At 40.0% G+C, this 23,402-nt stretch overlaps 1 protein-coding gene and 1 pseudogene across 4 annotated transcripts in view; one reads left to right on the forward strand and one right to left on the reverse strand.

The window, feature by feature from the left end:
* The window catches only part of KIAA1328 (KIAA1328 ortholog), a 295,446-nt gene that overhangs the window by 75,066 nt on the left and 196,978 nt on the right, over window positions 1-23,402 (forward strand). The gene's annotated exons all lie outside the window — the stretch shown is intronic.
* LOC103124677 (HIG1 domain family member 1A, mitochondrial-like) lies at window positions 8,362-8,630 on the reverse strand (annotated as a pseudogene).

Below are 23,402 nucleotides of genomic sequence, written 5' to 3' on the forward strand. Positions count from 1 at the left end.
AGCCCTTGGGAAAATGTGCTTTCAGTACCACTTCAGTGATCTGGGAGACCCCCTTCTTGCTAGGGACCTAGTGATTCACACTCATCATTTAAAAAAAAAAATCACTCTCATCCAAGGAAAGTTGAAGTCATATGTTCATCAGAGATATTGGTCTGTAGTTTTCCTTTTTTGTTCTGTCCCTATCTGCTTTTGGTATCAGGGTGATGTTAGCTTCATAGAAGGTGGAAGGGAGTATTCCTGTTTCTTCAATCTTATGGAAAAGCTTAAGAAGTATGGGTACTAACTGTTTCCTGAAAGTTTTGTAGAATTTGTTTGTGAAGCTATCTGGTCCAGGACTTTTGTTGTTGGGGAGATTCTTAATAACGTTTTCAATTTCTTTGTCTGTGATTGGTGCATTTAGATTTTGTAGTTCTTCTTGGTTCAGTTTTGAAAGGGCATATGCTTCTAGGAATTGTTCCATTTCTTCCAGATTCTCTAGCTTGGTGGCATATAGTTCTTTATAGAAGTTTCGCAGGATTCTCTGGATTTCTGTGGTGTCAGTTGTGATATCTCCTCCATCGTTTACAATTCTATTAATTTGAGTCTTCTCTCTTTTTTGTTTGGTGAGCCTGGCTAGGGGTTTGTCAATTTTGTTTAATCTTTCAAAGAACCAACATTTGGCTTCATTGATCTTTTGTATGGTTCTTTTATTTTCGATGTTGTTTATTTCTGCTCTAACTTTAGTGATTTCTGTCCTTCTGGTTGCTTTAGGGTTCCTTTGATCCTCTTCCTTTGAGTCCTTGAGGTGTGCAGTAAGGTCATTCATTTGAGCTTCTTCTTGGTGTTTAATATGTGATTGTATGGCTATAAGTTTCCCTCTCAGTACTGCTTTAGCTGTGTCCCAAATATTTTGATAGGTTGTGTCTTCATTTTCATTTGTTTCCAGGAACATTTGAATTTCCTGCTTGAGTGAATCTCTGACCCAGTGGTTCTTGAGGAGTATGTTGTTTAGTTTCCAAATTCTGTGACTTTTAATAATTTTCTGTTTGTTGTTAAATGTTAGTTTTACTCCACTGTGGCCTGAGAAGATATTTGGGATGATTTCGATGTTCTTGAATTTATTGATGCTGTCTTTGTGGCCTAACATGTGGTTTATCCTTGAGTATGTGTTATGTGGATTTGAAAAGAAGGTGTATTCCAGTTTTTTGTGGTGAAGGACTCTGAAAATGTCCAAAAGGTCTAGTCTGTCAATCTTTTCATTCAATTCTCTTGTATCTTTGTTGGCTCTCTGCTTTGTTGATCTGTCTAAGTGTGAGAGTGGGGTATTGAAGTCTCCCACTATTATTGTATTACTATTGATGTATTTTTGAAATTCTTTCAGTAGGTGCTTGACGTATTTAGATGGTCCCTCATTGCATGCATAGATGTTAATAATTGTTCATTCTTCTTGGCTGATTGATCCTCTAATCATTATGTAATGTCCTTGCCTATCTTTTATTACTTTATTTAATTTAAAATCTATCATGTCTGAGATGAGAATGGCTGTTCCTGCTCTTTTTTGTGATCCGTTAGCCTGTATGATAGTTTTCCATCCTTTCACTTTAAGTCTGTGTTTATCTTGTTGTGACAGATGGAATTCTTGCAAGTTATTCCATTATATTGGGTTGGGTTATATTATCTTTGGTTGAAACCCTTTTTCATTCAGGGCTCGATAGATATCTTACCATTCTCTTCTGGCTTTTAGAGTTTGAGTGGAGAAGTCTGCAGATAATCTTATGCATTTTCCCTTGTATGTGACTTTTTGTTTCTCTCTTGCAGCCTTTAGGATCCTTTCTTTATCCTTACTTCTTCTCATTGTGACTATGATGTGTCTTGGTGTCTTCAGGTCTGGGTTGATTCTGTTTGGTACTCTCTGGGCCTCTTGAGTCTTGATGTCCTTTCTGTTATTCAGGTCTGGGAAGTTTTCTTCTATTATTTCCTCTAGAATGTTTGCTTCCCCTTCCTCTCTTTCTTCCTCTGGCAGGCCAATGATATGAGTGTTACTTCTTTTGAGATCATCCCATATGTCTCTATTGTTGTTTTCAGTGTCTCTCAATCTCTTTTTAATCTCTTTCACCTCTTTCTTTGTTTTCTCTAACTCATCTTCTGTCTGACTAATTCTGTTTTCTGCTTCTGTTAGTCTGCTTTCCCTTGCCTCAGCTTCTTTCTTCATTACAGCTATTTCAGCTTTCAGTTCTCTAATTGCCTCAAGATAATCAGTATTTTCCTTGGGGGGGTCTCAACTGTTGTTTCCCTAATACTGCCATTCCTTTCCTCCAATGTTGTTTTCATTTCTGTGATTAATAGGTTTATTATTGCTTGCATACTTTTCTTATCTATGGTTACTTCTGGTTGATTTGTGGTTTCTTCTGGGCTCTTGTCTTCATTCATTGGAGTAGCAGTTTTATTTGTTTTTGATCTACCCATTTTTTTTATTTATGTGTTTCTTTTTTTATGCTCTGTTGTTCCTCAGTTGTTGTGTCTTGAGTACAAGCAACGCTGTACTAAATACCTTTATGACAATTGCATTCACCAACCTCAGGAATTACAGTAGCAACTGAAGAAAGTATTGAAGCAGTTTAATCACTACCGGTTAACCAAACAATTTCTCCAGTCCGTGAAAAAATAGTAACCAAATCCCAGTGAAGAAGAAAGAGAAAAGAAAGAAGGTATAGCAAGAATAGACAGTTATGCAAATGTACTATCCATTGTATATTCTAGGGGTAACAAGAGGGGAAGGGAAGTAGAGCAGAGATACACACAGAGAGAGTCCACTCTGAGTCAGATTTCTTCCCCAAAATCACAAATTCAGAAAGGCAAAGAAGAAGGAAGAAGTGTATGACAAGATAAAAAAAAAAGAAAAACAAAAGACACAAGAGAGAGAAAAGAGAAAAGATAAGAAAAAGAGATGTAATTAAAAAAGCAGTGAAAGGAAAGTTTTTTTTGATTACTTTATTTTTAATTTAATTTAATTTTTTTAATTAGCTAGGAGGAGGAGGGAGAGGAGAGTCAGTAGAGGAGGTAGGAGTAACGAGACAAGTCCCTCCCACAATAGATAAGATGCCCACTACCCTAGCAATGAAAGATACCCTAAGAGTTAATTCTGATCAACCTTAAGGGGGGGGGAGGAAGATATATGCCTTCATATAATATTAATAATAAAATAGAGCAGGGTAAAAAGAAACCCTGTCCCAGATTACCTCAAACCTCGTGATCAGAGGGAGCTGATTGTTAAGAAAGAGAAAAAAAAAACAACCTCAGGACTAGACAAGGATGGCTGAAATAGACAGTTATGCAAATCTACTATCCACTGTATATTCTAGGGGTAGCTAAAGGAGGCAGGGAAGTTGAGCAGAGATACTCGAAGTGAGAGTCCACTCTGAGTCAGAATTCTTCCCGCAAATAATTCCCAAATGTGTATCAGTGAATTCAAAAAAGCACACTGTTTGGTGATGTGGGGGATGGGGCCTGTGGCTTTGGAAGCTGTAGGATTAAGGAAGAAAGGATGACAAGAATGAGAAAAAGAAGAAAAGAAAGAGAGAGAAAAAAGAAAAAGATAAGAAAAAGAACAGTCATAAAAGAGCGGTGAAAGGAAAGAGTTTATTTATTTATTTATTTTTAATTATTTAATTAGCTATGTGGGGTGAGGTGAGGGGGGGTTGGCTACTTAGAAAAAAGGCCAGAGGTTTCAGAAGGGTATAGACTTAGAATGAATGATACTCCCTGGTGGGACAGGAATCTTGGTAAAGAAAGAAGCTCAGCAGGGGAGCCTGCTAGGAGCTGGTCCCCAGGGACTGGTTATGGGGGGGGAGGGGGAGTAGGTGTGCTTAATAATTTAAAAGAAAAAAAATTTTTTCCCTTTTTTCTACTCTATTTTTTAACCCAAATTAAGTTATAGTCACCTCCTTGGTGTCACCGCTCGGACCCCTTATTGACTGGCCTACTAAAGGCAGAAAATCCTACCGTTTCCAGAAGATGCGGTCAGAGCTCAAGCCCCTAGCAGCTTCTCAGTCCGCTATCTTCCGGGAACCCTCCTGCATTTTCTCTTTAACTTAGCATCCTGACATGTCTGTGTCGAGTATATACTGAGGAAGTCCAGACTAGGAGGTCATAAAAGATAGTTTGAGGAATAGAGGTTATTTAGTTGGTTGTATTGCCACCAAAGCTATCACTGAGCCTCAGTGCCTACACATAAATCCACTGCTCCTGGTGGTCTTTTTTTCCCCCCTTATGTGATAGGATTGAGAGAAATTGGGAGGGAAGGAGGTAGAGAGGGAGAGACACCTGAAGCTCTGCTTCACTGCTTTCCCCCTGCAGGTGGGGACCGGAGACTGACACGCGGTCCTGGCACGTGGTATATGTGCACTCCACTGGATGCATCACCACCCAACCCCCAGAGGTCATCAGAGAATGTCTGGGTGATTGTTATTTGAAATTATGTCAGTATGAGGCTTTTCAGTAAGATTCTGTGAGATCGAGTCCAATCATACCAAAATTCTGAATAGAAGCACCAAGATTAAATCTTTTCTTCTACAGGTTTTAATTCATTGTCACTAGAGTATTCTGAGTGGTGCTTTTAAGAATTGCAGAAGGAATAAAATTCTTAGTTTCTAAATGTTTACTTGCCTACTTGTATAAGCATGAATTCCATGTTCAAAATGTACAAATGCCTCCTATTTTGCATGTATATTTGAAAAGCGTACTTTATATTATAGTCTCTGTATAAGACTCTGCCCTCATAGGAATTAATATTTACTAGCATTTAATTTTATCCCAGCTTTTTTGTAATCCCTTTTTATCTACTATTTCAACAGGTTGTTTTCTAACAAGAGTAAAAATATTGACAAGATAGCAGCAATCATTAACGCATTACTGTTAATTTTTAAAACATTTTAAACTTTATGAGAGACACCTGCAGTACTGCTTCACCATTCTCGAAGCTTTCCTCCTGTGGGTGGGAACTGGGGCTTGAATCTGGGTTCTTTCAACTTATGTGCGCTCAACCAGGTGTACCACCACCCAGACCCTAATTACTGTTAGTTTGCTAGCAACAAAACTATGCCTTTGGTGACAGAAAAGCTGTTTTTCTTAATTTTTTTGGAAATGTAAGATGGTTAGAAAGAGCCTGGAGTCGGCATAGTAGTTGTGTTTAGTGACCCCAGGTTTTTAACGTGTACATCGGTCACCTGAACAGCTTGATAAAATTATAAACTTTGACTCAGATCTGGAAACCTTGCAACTTAAAATTCCCAGGGATTCCAGTGCTGCTGTCCAGCGACCACCTCGTGAACATTCTGGCTGACTGGCTTTTCTCTGTTTACTGCAAGTTGAATAATCTGGAAAGGTTAATGCAGTACATAGTGCTAAAACTAAAGTGTACTCTGCTAGGGAAGGGAAGAGCTTGACTACACCTGCTGTGACTCTGAAGTAGTAGAGAAACAAGAGTGTTAACTAAGTGAAGCATTACAAATTCCTAAGGTTTTTATCCTAACTTCTCCTTTATCTTAATGAAATGTAATGTCTTAATGTAATAATGTTTTATAACTGAGCAAAGAACCTTTGTAAGAGGAGATAGAAAACTCAGTAACACTCTTAGGGAAATAATTTTTAAAAAAATATTTATTTCCTTTTTGTTGCCCTTGTTTTATTGTTGTCATCATTGTTAGATAGCACAGAGAGAAATGGAGAGAGGAGGGGAAGACAGAGAGAGGGAGAGAAACATAGACACCTGCAGACCTGCTTCACCGCATGTGAAGTGGCTCCCCTGCAGGTGGGAAGCTGGGGGCTCGAACCGGGATCCTTCCAGCCGGTCCTTGTGCTTTGCGCCAACTGCGCTTATCCTGCTGCGCTACCGCCTGACTCCTAAGAAATAAATTTTTTAAAGCTACAAAATTCAGAGGTTGTAATTAGTTTCAGACTTTATACAAATGTAGTAGAGACCTCTGACCTTTATTATGTCTTGTGCAGTTAGTTCTATTAAGAGAAGACATATGCTTTCCTAGAATCACCATACAATGCACAGTAATGTCCCCCAGACTGCAAAAGGTATCTGAGACAGCCAGGACTATGAGCACAGTACACAAAAACATCATTAGAAATTGTACCCTAAAGCAAGCAGTATCCAATGCCAACATTACCTCAAGCAAAAACTATTATTAGTAACACTTTTTTTGTTTTTGCCTCCAGGGTTATCACTGGGGCTCGCCTGCACTACAAATCCACTGTTCCTGGCAGCCATCTTTTTCCTGTTTGTTGTTGCTGCTGTTGTTCGATAGGACAGAGAGAAATTAAGAAAGTAGGGGAAGATAGAGAAGGAGAGGGAACGATAGACACCTGCAGACCTACTTCACCACTTGTGAAGCAAACCCCCCCTGCAGGTGGGGGCTCCAACCAGAATCCTTGTGCAGGTCATTGCACTTCATATTATGTGTGCTTAATCCAGTGTGCTACCATCCAGCCCCCAATAAAACATTTTTTTAAATAATCATTTTAAAAAAATGATAGCAGTTTGGCACATATGAAATAGTTAAATACATAAGTACTGATGTAAGCCAGGCACTTAACCTTGAAAAAATACCTTTTTTAAGACATGGAAGCCACCATCAAAATGCTGCAGCTTGTGAATTGTAGCATGGTAGCTGCAAGATTACTGAGACCTGATGGAAAGTTTTAATGGTGGACGAATGTGGGTGTGTCTTATACCAGTGAATGAAGTACATCTGCTACTGATCTCTCTTTGAGGACAGTGAGCATGCGTTTCATATATTCCTATTGGACTTGGGTCAGCTGGGAGCCATTTTCTGCCGCTCTGAGTGTCTCTCATGAGTGATGTCTACATTGTGCTCAGGCTTATTTCTCAATGTGCCTGATGCACCGAAATAAATTTGTGAAATTTGTGTTTTCAAAACAAACATAGCAAGACTAGAGGAATTTCACACTTTCTTGAAGTGAACTTTGTATTTTATTGCAATTCAGTTTCACAGGCACAAGGGGGAGTAGTAGGTTCACATTTGACATTAACACTGACCAGTGCTTTTCTTAGCTTTTGCAGCTGCACATATGGTAGATTATTATCATTTTATGGTTACAGTTATAACCAATTTAGTAGAAAACGACAGCTAAATTATGCAGTGTTACTTTTATTTGTTTTAATTTTGTAATCTAAATATATTTTTAAATGAGAAAACAAAACAGGATAATTTTTAGTTGTTGGAGTAACCCTTCCTGTGACTTAGCCTTATGCCACCCAGTGGAGCTTGTCTTTCGTCTCTAATTGATCTCTTGTGTATGGTAGACATTGGGACACAATGCTGACAGGTTCTGTCTGTATGCTGGGGAGTGACTGTCTGTAGTCACATTACCATGACACCTACTACTTATTAAAAGGGAGGTTTTGTTGGCAGTTGGATTGAAAAGCACATACATTTAAAAATTCTCAGCCATTTTCCTGAGACAGAGCCATTCCAGATTTTATTCCAGAAGGTATCCCTCAAAGTGATGCCAAAGCAAATTTATTGTCCTGGGTCTGATTAGGATTTGATACAGTGCTACACAGACTTCTTGCTGGTTCCAGAAAGTGTGGCCCACTGGCATCTTTAGAGAAACCATTTTGCATTGAAAGTGGCAACACTGCTAAGGACAGATATGCAGCAAAACACCGGCCTGATAACTGTTAACTTGATGTGAAAGTCACTATCATCTAGTTCTGAATATATATCTTTCTTAAAAAGAGAGGCATGTTCCTGTCTGCTAGCACTGGGGCTGCAGTTTTGGACTCAGTATTTATGATGCACATAGTCACTCATCACTAAGCCATTCTCAATTACCTCCTTGATTTGCTCAGTCTTCACACCTCCTGATGCCTGTATGCTGGTCTATATGACTTGAGACCTAAGCTATCATTCTACAGGATAGCTATGTCTCAGAGACATCTGAAGAGAAGGAAAGAGCTATAAAAAATTTTAGAGTGTTCAAAGTATTAAATGCAGCAATCTAGTTATTGTAAACTTTGTTTTTATTCTTTAATCTTTTAAAATATCATTTTTATTAGTGATTTAGGCGCAGCTTACAAGATGGCAAGGTTACAGAGGTGTAGTTTCACACTTGTGACATACCTCTAGTGTGAATGAGGCATTGTTAGTGAGAGGGGCTACTCAGCTGTCTCAATTATCTTATTAAGTTATTACACAACTCATTTGAGTAATTGATTGAATTTTACTATACTTATTGGCATTAATTGCAAAAATAATATTTTCACTCAAACATGTTATTATCAATATAAATATACAGCTCAATATGAGATGTCTACCTAAAACAAGTGCCAAGACCAAGACAGCATCTCTTCTAAGGTTTAGGGTTTTCCCAGAACTACTTACACATGGACTATCCCATACCTAGAGTCATTGCTCCCACAACAAAGCCTTGGGCTGCCACACACATGTGATGAAGTGGAAGGACATTTTAGTATCTCTTCTCTTCAGTTTGTATAATCCATATATAACAATTGCTGCAAAACCTGCCATTCCAATGGGGACAGATGGAGTTTTTCAGATAAATTTAGACCCCTAACCATCATCATATGAAGAGAGAGATGCATCTGTGTTGTTTGACATAGTGACTAAAGAAACATCCAGAAGTACCAGGCTTCTCACATACGCACTAGCTTCTCAGAAAAATAAATTTTATTGTGATGGCTAAGGTGATTCCTACATTTTTTCACCATGATTTCTTTGTTATTGCATATGGGCAGCCCTGACTCGATGCATTTATTTTATATAACTTTGGATTCACTTCAAAGGTTAATAAAATCGTGGAGTAATTGTTTGATATTATTTTCTAGTAAGCAGCATATTCCTTCACATGAACTAGAATGTACCATGAAGACCTTATTTATAGTAAGATGACATCACTCAGTAAAATTCTGGTGATGCTCTCAAGGCTGGTATCAGATGAACACTTTAAGTAGCATTAGCTTCTGTTAAACTGTAAAAATACATGATGATTTTGAAACTACTGCAATCCTTTGTAGGAGTTGGAGGTTTGTTAGTTGTCTTAGTCACATCTTATGAGCCAGATAGTGCCAAATATGTGCACATACTCTTTGGATAAAAATCGAATTTGTAAATCATGTCACACTGCTTTTCTAGAATGACTAATAAGTGGATTTATTTTGTTTTATTTTTGCCTCCAGGTTTATTGCTGGGCCTTAGTGCTCCTGGTGGCCATTTTTTCTACTTTGTTGTCTAGGACAAGGAGAAATTGAGAGGAGAGAGGGAGATAGAGTGAGAGGAAGATAGACATCTGCAGACCTGCTTCACTGCTTGTGAAGTGTCCCCACCACAGGTGGGGAGCAGAGGTTCGATCCCAGGTCCTTTAGCAGGTCCTTGTGTATAGTACTGTGTGCATGTGTGCTTAACCGGGGCACCACTGCCTGGCCCCTAAGAAATAGAAATGTTGGGGTCAACAGGATATACATGGGCTTTGCAACTGTGGTAAACTATAAGGTTATGGAAAGAGAGAGTGAATAACAAATATGCCAGAAGACATTGTCTCATGGAATGGCATTTTTTAATTTTTTATTTATAAAATAGAAACACTGACAAGACCATAGGGTCAGAGGTGTACAATTCTACACAACTCCCACTACCAAAACTCTGTACCCCATCTCATCCCCTAATAGCCTTCCTAATCTTTATACCTCTGGGAGCGTGGACCAAGGGACATTATGGGGTGCAGAAGGTGGAAGGTCTGGCTTCTGTAATTGCTTCCCTGCTGAACATGGGCATTGACAGGTTGATCCATACTCCCAGCCTGTCTCTCTCTCTTTCCCTAGTGGGGCAGGGCTCTGAGGAAACAGAGCTCCAGGGCACATTGGTGGGGCTACTTATTTTTATTTTATTTTATTTTTAAAAATAAAACACTGATGAAACCATAGGATAAGAGGGATACAACTCCACACAATCCCCACCACCAGAACTCCATATCCCATCCCCTCCCTTGATAGCTTTCCTATTCTTTAACTATGGACCCAAGGTCATTGTGGGATGCAGAAGGTGGAAGGTCTGGCTTCTGTAATTGCTTCCCTGATGAACATGGGCATTAATAGGTCGATCCGTACTCCCAGCCTGCCTCTTTCTTTCCCTAGTGGGGCAGGGTTCTGGGGAATCGGAGCTCCAGGACACATTGGTGGGGATGTCTGTCCAGGGAAGTCTGGTCGGCATCATGCTAGCATCTGGAACCTGGTGGCTGAAAAGAGAGTTAATATATAAAGCCAAACAAGTTGTTGACTTAATCATGAACCTAAAAGCTGGAGTAGTGCAGATGAAGAATTGGGGAGGAGGGTGTCTGTTTTGTAGATAGCTAGTAGGCCTATTTTAGTTATATTCCAAAGGGCCTGTGGTTATACTAGTTTTTTTTAATGGTGGTTAAAGGGATTTTTATTTCATTTTATTTGCCTCCAGGGTTATTGCTGGGGCTCGGTGTGCCTGCACTACCAATCCACTGCTCCTGGAGGTCATTTTTTCCCTTTTGTTGCTCTTCCTAGTTGTTTATCAGTGTTGTTGTTACTATTATTGTTGTCGTTGTCATTGTTGTCGGATAGGACAGAGAGAAATTGAGAGAGGAGGGGAAGACAGAGAGGGGGAGAAAAAGATAGACACCTGCAGACCTGCATCACTGCCTATGAAGCGACTTCCCTGCAGGTGGGGAGCTGGGGTCTCAAACTGGGATCCTTACTCTGGTCCTTGCACTTTGCACCATGTGCGCTTAACCCACTGCACTAGCGTCCAGCCCCCAGTAAAAGGATTTTAAAAGGAGTAACCAGTAAGGAAAAAATAGCCTGATTCTGTAACTCTGAAGAAGGGGGATGAGGTCAGCAAGGAGGATAAAACCTAACACCAAATTGCTATATTTAGCAGTTTATAGATTAGGGGGTATTTGTGAAGAATATAGTGTAAATAAAGTGTCAGGATAGAAAAACATGTTATATTGGTCCCAAAAATAAAGGGAAATGAGGAATTAGAAACAACAAATATTCATCATTTTTGTAATGATGTGGGGAAGATAAGATGTTGGCAACTTAAGAAAAAAGCATTATCTGGGGAGGGTCTTTCTGAGGATGCACTAAATGAAGGCTATGGGAAGAAGCCAATAACTATGGAAACCATGAGAAAGAGTCATTTATAGAACAGTGTCCTGAAGGACATAGAAGGGTTGGTGAACTCAGGAGCACATGGGGAATTTTGTCTTAGGAAAGATTCTTTTGTTCATGAGTGTTAATACCCCAGAGAATGATGTGTTGAAGTGGAAGCTATGAAATTGGTGATATTTAACCAATTCTTGCTGGCCATTTGTCTTTTCATTGAATAGGAAGCACTTAAAAAACAAGTAAATTTTGACTCCCAGATTACGCCCCAGTGACTCCATTGCAATTTCTTCTTTAACTATGGGAGATAATTGTGTAATATTTGCTTTAACAGTAGGCATTCTTTTGAAAATTTTAGCAGAGAAGGAATGCTTATTTGTCCAATTTGTACTCGTTCTGTTCTCGATGTTGCAAAGTTCTTTGTAGTGTTCTCCCTTTTTAAAGAATCCTTAGCCATTCTTTTACATTAGGAAAATTTTAAAAAGAACTAAATTCTCTTAATTGTCCTACATCTGAGACTTTCTTTCTTTATTCTTTTTTTTTTTTTTTTGTCACTGAGGACTTCACTCAGGGCAGACATTCTCTGTCTTTCTCTCTGTCTCTGTCTCTCTTTCTTTCTCATTAATTTCATTTGATATGATAGAAATTGAGAAGGAAGTAGGAGATAGACACCTGCAGCACTGCTTCACCACTCCTGAAGCACCCCCACACACAGGTGTAGGGACCTGGGATTTGAACCCTGATTTCTACTCCTGGTAATATGTGCACTCAATCAGGTGAGCCACTGCACAGCCCCCTGTGCAAACTTTTACAAATAGAGAAAAACAGAGATTGACAGAGGAAGAGAAGGAAAGACTCCAGAACAGTGTGGCTTTCCCCAGGGCAGTGAGGCCAAGTCCAAACTAGGGTTACACACATGGCAAACCGGGTATCTTCCCAGGTAGCTATCTCGACGGCCCCAATGGAGAAATTTTGACTTCTCCTTTACTTTGGAGGGAGGATATTTTTGATGGACCCAGAATTCTACAGTTTAGCCCTTTCAGTATTTAAAAAATGTGCCACTAACTTTTTTGACCCCCAGATTTTGAGATGAAAATTCATCCTCTCGCCCTCTTTAAATACAGTGATGCTTTTCTCTAGTACTCTTTATTTTTTTAATCTTTAGTTTGCAAAAAATTATTTTATGTGTCTTGTCATGGAGTTTTGGGGGATTTTTCTTTTGTTTGCTTGTTTTTGGTCTTATCCTATTTGAGGGATTTGTTTTTTGCATGTCTGGGAAATTTGCAGCCCTTAGTTCTTAATGTCTTTCCAGCTCCAACCACTTGCTATTTTTTCTGAAACTCTAGTGGCACAGAGACATCATCTTTGATATCTGCTTTATAGGTCCCTGAAATTGTTCATTTCTTGTATCAGTCTATTTCCGAATTTTCATAGCAGATTATATATATTGTTCAGTTTTCCATTTCACTAATTCTTGACTTTGTCTTTCCCATGATCTTGTTAAGCAGATTCATTAAGTTTTTATTTTGGTTACAGTGTGTTTCATTTATAAACTTTCCTCTTTTAAAAATTATTTTTAATTATCTTTATTTGTTGTATAGAGATAGAAGTCAAGAAGGGAGGGGGTGATAGAGAGGGTGAGAGACAGAGAGACACCTGCAGCACTGTTTCATTACTCACAAAGCCTTCCCCCTGCATGTAGTTATGGGGGGGGCTCGAACCTGGGTCCTTGCGCATTGTAACATGTGCACTCAACCAGGTGCACTACTACCTGGCCCTAAACTTTCCTTTCTATACTTTGTATTTTATTCCTTTTCAAACTTTTTTCCCCATTTATTTCAAGCATGTTTGTAATTGAAGTATTTCATGACGGCTGCTTTAAAACCCTTGTCAGGTAATACTAACATCTCTTAGTTTATACTAAAATTTCACTATTAACATCTGTTGATTTCCTTTTATCTCTAAGATCATGCTGGCTCATAGTATGGCAAATGATTTTCAATTTTACTTTAGACATTTGGGACATTCTGTGATAGTCTTGTTTAAATTATCTCCTGTGGTAGACTTTTTCTGACTTCATAATAGTTGGGGGAAGAAGAGGTTTTCATTTATTTATTTATTGTTGCCACCAGCATTTTGCCTGGGGCTCTATACTGAGAGAGTATCATTTATCATGGATGCTGCCCCCATGTGGGAGCTCCCAGTAGTGGCAGGAGGCTCATGTGTAATGAAGTGTGTGCTCTACTGGAGAACCCATCTCCCAGCCTCAGGCTCTACCATGTTATTTCGAGTTGAGGGTGGGGTTTCAGGTTGCCTATTCATCCTCCTCTGATAATCAAGGGGAGGTAAGCACCACATGTAACTGTTGGGGTGGTGGTGGAAGTTAAGCTTTCTATTAGACCAATGCCTTTGCCATCCTGAATGAGAAGGGGGGGGTTCTCAAAATGGCCCCCACTTATTCCTGTTGTCAATTCACGAAATTCCTAGCCTCCCACTTAGCTGCCTCTGAACCAGGGATGACACCCCTTTAAAGCCAAATAGGGGGGCAGGCAGTGGCACACCAGGCTGAGTGCACATGTTGCCATTCTCCAGAACCCAGGTTCAAGTTCTATCCCCACCTGTGGTGGGGAAGAAGCTTCACAAGCAGTGAAGCAGTGTTGCAGCTGTCTCTCTCTTCTTGTCTATCTTCCCTTCTCAATTTCTCTGTCTGAACTATCAAATTAAAATAATAACTTTTTTAAAATAAAACTTAATAAATGGAGGACTGAGTGGTAGCTCACTTGGTTGAACACACATATTACAGTGCTCAAGGACCCAGGTTCAAGCCCCCAGTCCCCACTTGCAGGGGGAAAGCTTTGCAAGTGGTGAAACAGTGTTGCAGGTGTCTCTCTGTCTCTCTCCCTCTCTGTCACTTCCTTCCCTGTCAATTTCTGGTTGTCTCTATCAATAAGGATAATACAAAATTTTTTCAAATAAAATCAACTGGAAACTCTGGTTCTCCTTGAAGCCTCAGTGTATTGATCATTATGAGGATGAAGGAGGTCGAAGAGGAATTAATTGCCTTCAGATAGGAATTAAAGTCCTGATCTCTCTTTAACCCATCACATGGAAAGGGCAGATAAAGGGACACCTGGGGTATAGACTCACTTACCCTTTGCTGAGAGGGTTGGGGTTGCCATGTTTTCCATGGCGTCTGGTTAGATGTAGCAGTTCTTGTCTAAATATCTTCTTTCTAGAATTCCCTTTTCCTTTGAGTAATGAGAGCAAACTTCTTTTGGATAATTTTATTTTTTAAATTTTGATTGTTTTTTGGTTTGTGCCCACTGGCATTTCTGGGCTATTTTCTTTCCTCTCCCCCTTCCAGGGCTATTGCTGGGACTTGGTGCTGGCACTATGAATCTGCTGCTCCTGGTGGTCTTTTTTTTTTTTCCATTTTATGGGATAGAACAGAAATTAAGAGGGGAGGGGGAATAGAGAGGAGAGAGGAAGATAGATACCTGCAGACCTGCTTCACTCCTTATGAAATGTCCTCCCTGCAGGGGGGGAGCTGAGGGCTTATACCTGGATCCTTGTGCAGGTCCTTTCCTTTTCCAACGCCTAGTTCAAGACATCTCACCAATGTTCCCCGACGTCTGAAGTCCCTATAACTAACCTCCCACCTCACCATCTTTCAGTATCTTCAATTTGCCTTGTATATGATAACAAGGAATTTTAACTAACTACAATGAGAGGAATCGGGAAAATTCTATTTAGTCCATCTTATGTAGAACCAGAAACCCCAACATATTTCTTTTTCTTTCACATTTTTTTCCTGTCTGGGTGCTGACATTGACTCCATTTTTCTAAACACATTCCATTGTTTAAAAATGTCTTATTGTAGTCCTGACAAGGATATTTTCTCTTCTTTCCGTGTAGACATGGAAAATTAATTTAGTCAAGACTGGCTTCTCAAGAAAACTCACCACTGGAGAGAGACTAAATATTGAAAGCTTCAGCTTCCTAGCAAAATTATTTAAACTAGTCAAAAAATAAACTAGAAATCATTGGCTTCGTTCTGTTTCTTTTGAATTTTATGGTACTTCCAATTCTACCTTAAGCAAATACTGATAAAACCCAGGCTCCAGGGATTCTTTGCTTAAATGTGGCTTCTTGGATTAATTAATTAGTACTCAAGAGTATTAAAATTGTAAGGCAAAATATTAACTCCTTGACTTTAATGATACTGTGAAACTTTTCTCTTTGAGTGTTACTGGGATATTCCTCTGAAAGAGTGAAGGGGCAAACAAATAATCTGTTTTTTCCCCAGTTTTTAAAATATCATTCTGCTAAACAGTCCTCATAAGTTGAATTATTTTTAGGAGCCACTGAAGTGAAGTTGTTCATAAAGAGTGTTCCCAACTCCAGTCTTTGCAGCATTTGCTGAGTCTGGATAATAAATCCATGCATAGAATTTACTTAATTTTTTCTCTGTGCAATAATTTACATTTGGGAAAGCAGTGGTCTCTACTGTTTCAAAGAGGCAAAATGAGATATTTGCTCTTGAATGACGGTGCACCTGGTAGGGTGCACACATTACCAGGGGCAAGGACCCAGTTTCACATCCCCTCCACTTCTACAAAGGGACAAGTACCACACACAATGGAGCAGTGTTTCCTATCTATCTATCTATCTATCTATCTATCTATCTATCTATCTATATCTATCCCCTTTCCTCTCCATTTCTGTCTTTGTAAAGAGAGATATTCCTACATTTTCCAAGTTAAGTTAGAAATGTCACATGTGATGCCACTCAGTGGGAGTTCTCCATTGCCATTCTAGTTATGAAAACTATCTTATGGAAAGTTTAAGTTTTTTCATAGAATTATTATCTTGGGTCACACTTTCATACTTCACTAAAAGGTGTATATAACTCTAGTGAGAGTGCTTTTCCCCAGATTTGCAGATAATGACCTGGAAATGGTGAATTAAATTATACTGTAATCTTAAATCTTAAAGTGTGGATAGGCCGGGGGGCGGTGCATTGGTGCACCCGGTTGAGACATATATTGTCGTGCTCAGCAACCCAGATTTGAGCCTCTGCTTGACCTGCAGGAGCGACGCTTCATGATAAGTAAAGTGGGGCTGCAGACATCTTCCTCTTTCCTTCCCTTCCCTTCCCTTCCCTTCCCCCCTTAATCTCTCTCTGTCCTCGCAAAACAAAATTGAAAGGAAAAAAAAAATGGCTCTGGCACTGAGCCCCAGTCATAACCCTAGTGGCAATAAATAAATAAAGTGGGGTACGCAAAGCAGAGGATGGGTATCTTGTTTTTATATCATCAAAGAAAGGGAAGCGACTTTTTTGGGCAGACAACCTCACCAATGTGACCTGAAGTCTCACCTCCCCAGAGCCCTACCGCACTAGGAAAAGACAGTAACAGGCTAGGGGTATGGATCCACCTGCCAATATCTATGTCCACTAGAGAAACAATTACAGAAGCCAGAACTCCCACCTTCTGTACCCTATAAAGAATTTTGGTTTATACTCCCAGAGGGATAAAGAACAGGGAAGTTTCCAATGGAGGGAATGGGACATGGAACTCTGGTGGTGGGAACTTTGTGGAATTGTACCTGTTATCTTACAATCCTGTTGATCATTATTAAATAAGAAAAATTTAAAACTGAAAGGGAAATGAATCTGGACTACATCAGAGGAAACCAGGCACTGTTTCTCTTATCTGAGAGAAAAGAGGGAAAATGAAAGACACCCTGAAGTAGTAATAAGTGTAGGAGTGAACTAGAAAGGGAAGGCAGGCCCATTGAAATAAAAATGGGAAAAAATATATATATACACATACACATAGGTATAGAATGACAGTTGTAGAGTCAGCCCATGTTTGTGACCTGGGGAGAACTACTGCATTTTCCAATGGAAGGGATAGGAAACACAGAACTCTGGTGGTCAGAACCATATGGAATTATACCCATGTTCTCTTACAATTTTGTAAATCAATATTAACTGAATAATAAAAATAAAGTTAAATAGTACATTAAAAATAAGGTGATTTCTCCTCCTCCCCCCATTGTAAATTCTCAAGCCCTCCAGGTGATATCTGATTGCTGGCACTTCAATGGTCAACCACAACAGAAATGTTGTGCTGCCGTGAAAATCTAGACTAGTTCTTCCTCCTAGAGAAGAAAAGGTGTCATTTCACATCTCATACTTTATTTTCTCTGTTTTTTTTTTTCCCACAACAAGACCAATTGAACAGATGAAAGCAACATTATTTTCTAATGATGGATTAGAGAGGAGGCAGAGGCTGGGTAGTGTAGCACATGGACCCAGGTCCAAGCTCCCAATCTCCACCTGCAAGAAAGATGACTCAGTGGAGGTGAGCTAGTGCTAGAGGTGTCTTCCTTCTTTCTTCCTTCCTTCCTTTCTTTCTTTCTTTCTTTTTCTTTCTTTCTTTCTTTCTTTCTCTCTCTCTTTCTTTCTGCCTTTCTTCCTTCCTTCCTTGCTTTTTTTCTCTTTCTTTTTCCTCACAATTTCTCTCTGTCTCTATACAGTAAAAAAATAAAGATAAAAATGAGGGGCTGGGTGGTAGTGCACCTGGTTGAACACACATGTTACAATGCACAAAGACCTGGGTTCAAGCTCCTGGTCCCTACCTGCAGGGAAAAAGCTTTGTGAGTGGTGAAGCAGTGCTGCAGGTGTTTCTCTGCCTCCCCCATCATCCCCTTTCCTCTAGATCCCTGGATATCTCTAGCCAATAAATAAAGATAATAAAATAGAATTAAAAAATAAAAATTAGATATGTTTTAAAAAGAGAGAGTAGTCAAAGGTATCTGATAATGATCACACTTGAACTTAATGGTGGAAGGAAGGCATACTTCATCTCACAGCAGCCAGCTGCTGATGTACACAATCAGAAGTGTGGGCTCTGGATCTGCAGTCAGCAGCTCCCAAAGCTTGTTGGAAATGTAAAACATTTGACCTGCCCCAGTTCTCGTGAAGTAGTGTCTGCAGTTCCACAAGACTCACAGGCGAATCCTGTTTGCCATTCTGTGCTGCACATTTGTTTGTAAGATGAGACTATTAATAGTACATTGTTGGGTTTTTGGCCCTTTTGATGAGAATGAAATATGTAGTGTTTTTTAAATCATTTCGAATTGCCTCCCACAGACCCCCTAAGTAGAGATTATGTTGTGCAGTCAGTCCTAAGATGCCCTAATTCAGGACACTTATGCGGATAAACATTTAATTGTACAGCAGGTGGTGGTGGTGGTTGACTCTATAAGAGAACTCTAATAAGGTCTGAAGAAGGGAGAAATTACAGGAACAACAATTAGATGAGTTAGAAAATGATTTGTCGGGGAGTTGGGTGGTATCGCAGTGGGTTAAGTGCACATGGCACAAAGTGCAAGGGCTGGAGTGAGGATCCCGGTTCGAGCCTACGGCTCCTCACCTGCAGGGGAGTCGCTTCACAGGCGGTGAAGCAGGTCTGCAGGTGTCTGTCTTTCTCTCCCCCTCTCTGTCTTCCCCTCCTCTCTCCATTTCTCTCTATCCTATCCAACAACAACCACAGCAATAGTAGCTACAATAATAAAAAACAACAAGGGCAACAAAAGGGAATAAATAAATAAATATATTTAAAAAAATGATTTGTCTGGGCAGTGGTAGGTAGCATAATGGTTGCAAAGAGACACTTGTGCCTAAGTCTCCTAAGTCCCAGGTTCAATCCCCTACACCACCATAAGCCAGAGCTGAGCAGTGCTCTGGTAAAAATAATAATAATAATAACAATAATAATAATAATGAAGAAAAAATAAAATTAATCATCTGATGAAAACACTCCATCACTGGATTACTTAGTGTGGGATAGAGATGATAAGGAATTCAGCTTAAGCTCGCTGTACATTTCCACTTAGAAATGAAAGATCTAACATGGCAGCATTAAAGTCATTTAAGTAGACAAATACAGAAATATGAAAGGACAGCTCCCATATATCAACACCTGTAGTTCATAGAGAGTTTTAATTTAAATGACAAGAGAGAATTCCTTCTGCTTAAAGGCAGGGAGCAGAATGGGATGACTTCTTGCTAAGGAACTTCTCTCTTGTTCCTCATGGCTGGAGGTGGCAGGCCCCAGGTTGAACTCTGCAAAGCATTATATACACAGCTTCAGTTACTGGCATTTCAGAGCTTAGAGAGCTTGGTATGCAGCTCATTTCCAGTGGTCTGGATTGGCGGGAACTTACCCTTCATGATATTGGGAATGTTCAGGTGTTAATCATTATTACTGCATCTCCAGTCAATTCGGTGGGGGGTGGTATGTTAGTAGCCTTCCTTCTATAATTCTAAATTATTTCTTCTAACTCAAAAAAGGCTGAAATGATTTAAAGCAGTGTTCCAGCTGGAGGAAATATTTTTCCTTTGGGCCTAGCTAAGACACAGAAACTTTAAACAAAAGATAAATTTTTAAGCAGTTTGGAAGTAACAGGAATGCACGGCTTTCAACAGAAATGTCTTTGCAACCTTGTCTGTAACGTATACTGTGAATGCTTAAAAAGGCATATCCTTAGAGTCCTGTGTGCCAAGGAAACTGAATAAAAAATTCTCATCAATCTGGCATATTGATGACTTGCTTTTTAGAATATTTGCATGTGAACTTTCAATAGTAATGAGCATGCTCTACCCAGTGAGCCACCTCCTGGCCCCCAAGCATGAGAACTTTTAATTAAATGTCCTTACTTTAAAAAGATGGAGAAACCTGCACTGCAGGTGGGAATGTAAATTGGTCCAACACCTGTGGAGAGCAGTCTGGAGAACTCTCAGAAGGCTAGAAATGGACCTTCCTTATGCCCCTGCAATACCTCTCCTGAGGATATATCCTGAGGAACCCAACACACCCATCCAAAAAGATTTGCATATACCTATGTTCATAGCAGCACAATCTGTAATAGCCAAAACCTGGAAGCAACCTAGGTGTCCAACAACAGATGATCAAGTTGTGGTCTATATACACAATGGAATACAACTCAGCTATTAAAAATGGTGATTTCACTATTTTCAGCCCATCTTGGATGGAGCTTGAAGAAATCATGTGAAGTGAGATAAGTCAGAAACAGAAAGATGAATCTGGGATGATCTCACTCAGAGGCAGAAGTTGAAAAACAAGATCAGAAGAGAAAACACTGAGCAGAACTTGGCCTGGAGTTGGTGTATTGCACCAAAGTCAAAGACTCTGGGATGGGTGGCGGGGGAGGGTTCAGGTCTTGGAACAGGATGGCAGAGGATCTAGTGGGGGTCATATTGTTATTGTTATGCATGTACAAACTATTGTACTTACTATTGACTGTAAAACATTAATTCCCTAATAAAGAATTTTAAAAAAAAGTTGGAGAAATAAGGGAGCTTTGTAGTTCAGTTAGTAGAGTACACATGTGACCGTGTGTGAGGACATAGATCTGAGCCCAGGCTCAGCTCAAGGGAGCATCTGCAAGGGGGATGCCTCATGGGCAGGGGAGCAATGCTGTGTTGTGTCTCCTTTCCTTTCTCTCTCTCTCTCTCTCTCTCTCTCTCTCTCTCTCTCTTTCACTCTCATGCTCTGTGTAGAGGGGGAAAAAGAAAGGAAAATGGTCACCAGAAGTGGTGGAGTCATGCAGGCATTGAACACCAGTAACAACCCAGGTAGCAAAAAAAAAAAAAGTTGTAGAAATTAATCTTTTATTTTCATTGTATAGTTGGTTTCTTGGGGGGGAAAAACCCTCAGGGTTCAAAGATCTGAGAAAAAAAATATAAAGTCTCTTTAAGTGTGCTTATGCCTCACTGTATTTTGCAACTCTGCAATAAACAAGGTAGAGGCTGTAATGCCTAGAAAATTCTGAGAGAAAAAAAAAAAGCCATTGCATACTTAATCAGATACCTCCCACAACTTGTACCTTTTTGTCATTACTGCTTTTCAAACTGGATGTGAACAGTCCAGAGGAAACAGAGTGAGGCATTTGGCTTTTCTATCTAGAACACTGTCCACTGTTATGTCCAGAAAAGTGAGTTTTCCCTGGCTTATTTTACAAACTTGATCCTGTCCTCAACAGATTACTATCATCAGGAAATTGAAAAATACTGTGCCATAGAACTGAATTCACCATCAAGTTCTCTTTTAATTAACTGAAAGTTGGGGGCTGGTATCAGTGGGCTGTATCCAGCACAGATCACATCTTAATACAATGGTCTAAACATTCATATGAAATTCTTGTCTAACTACTCATCAGTTCATCTTATCAGTTTTCCTTTGACTACAATATATTTTCAATTGCGTATGTTTTCACTGAGTACAAAAGTTTGCATACAATTTTGACTTCAGTGTTTATCTTAGAAAATTGTGGACCTCTTTTGTAAAGGAGAAGACTGTGGAGAAAGAGATATGGCATGTTTGATAGTCATATTTGCTTCAAAATGGGAAAACCTTGTAAGGTTACCACACCATTTTTTTATTACACACACACACACACACACACACACACACACACACACACACACACACAATGTTTTTATGTAGGAAATAGAAGGGGGATGGGATGGGAACAGCTTCAGTAGAGGTTGTCTATGTCTTGGGTTCTGCAGGAACACAGAGGTGCTGTAATCCTAGGTGTGTATGACTTCAGCTGCCTTCTAGAGTCAGGAGAAGAATAGCTGTAGCTTCCATAGAATATGTTGGACTGGGAGTTGGGTGGTAGCGCAGCGGGCTAAGTGCATGTGCAAGGACCAGTGTAAGGATTCCGGTTCCAGCCCCCAGCTCACCCACCTGCCTGGGAGTCGCTTCACAGGCAGTGAAGCAGGTCTGCAGGTGTCTATCTTTCTCTCCCCCTCTTTGTCTTCCTCTCCTCCATTTCTCTCTGTCCTATCTAACAACGATGACATCAATAACAACAATAAAAAAATAAGGGCAACAAAATGGAAAATAAATTAATTAAATTAAATTTAAAAAAAAGATGATATTGGACCAAGAGGCTTGGGGAAGGGTAGCTGTGGTACTTAGGATTTTGGAAGCTGGGGATGGGTCCAGTGGTCTTGGGCAAACAAAGGTGGTTAAGGTGTTCCATCTCCTCCTGGGCACCATAGAGCATCCCAGACCACCTTGGCTGGGGACCACAGGCTGCACCAGCACAATTATAGTTCTCATTTGCTCTCAGACAACAGCCTGTCTACAGTAAAGTAGATCAAACTGCCCCAATCTCTTGGTAGCTTGCCTTTCCCACCAAAGGCGGGTAGAGAACCTCCCCTACAGCTGCTCAGCCATTCAGGAAGAGAGGGAGGAATGGACTCCTTTTCACCCCTGGAAATGCAGACCTGCCCACCTGTGAATTGGGTGTATAGGGAGGCATGGGGGTGGCAGGAATGTCTTCAGCTGGGGGGAACCCTTTCCAAGCTCAGGTCCTGCCCACACTATGCTTGGTGAGGTGGAGAAGTGCTCTACTTCCAGTCTCTTCCAGGGTCCCACCGTGTGAAGGTTCAGGGCTCACCTTTGGTTGTGTCTTTCTCTATGCACATGCTCCCTAGTTCTTTTCTCTTTCTGTGACCTGCCTGTACTGTGTATTCTAAGTTTAGGATGGGGTCCCTCCATGTCCTCATTGATGCAGGAACTTCCATGGAAGCTACACAGAAGTGGTATATGGTAATCTGCCCAGAAGGTTACCTTAGTTCCTCTCAGAAAAGCTGTTGGTTTGTCTTGGGTGTTATCCCCTCTTTTATCCCCTGTTTTATTGCTGTGCCTGCATTTCTGGGTCTGATTGCTTTTTTCTCAGACCCAACTTTACCTATCCTTCGATCATATCCATCTCAGAACTAACAAAGATGGACCGATTTGCCTGTCGCCACTTCAAGGGCCCTATCATTCTCTCAATATCTGATGAAATTTGTTGATAAGTGTTGCTGTAAAACTTGTATCAGGGAAGTGTAACAGTTTTCCATGGCTACTCTACCACGGGTCCACCATGGACCAAAACCGTTTAGCTTATTTTTAGTTAAAGTAACGTTGAATTATATTTCATAAGTACATAATTAAAATCATCATGTGTATTATAACACTCCAAGTTCAATTGTCTTTTACCATACAATTTTCCCTTTGTGTTAAATCATTCAACCTCCTTTAATTTGTGTGTGTGTGTGTGTGTGTGTGTGTGTGTGTGTGTGTGTGTGTATCCAATCCCAAATCTCAGTAGCACTTTTGGGTAACCCTGTCTCAGCCCTGACCCTTGGCCT

This window comes from Erinaceus europaeus, chromosome 15 (assembly GCF_950295315.1).
Source record: "Erinaceus europaeus chromosome 15, mEriEur2.1, whole genome shotgun sequence".
In the NCBI taxonomy this organism is placed as follows: Eukaryota; Metazoa; Chordata; class Mammalia; order Eulipotyphla; family Erinaceidae; genus Erinaceus; species Erinaceus europaeus.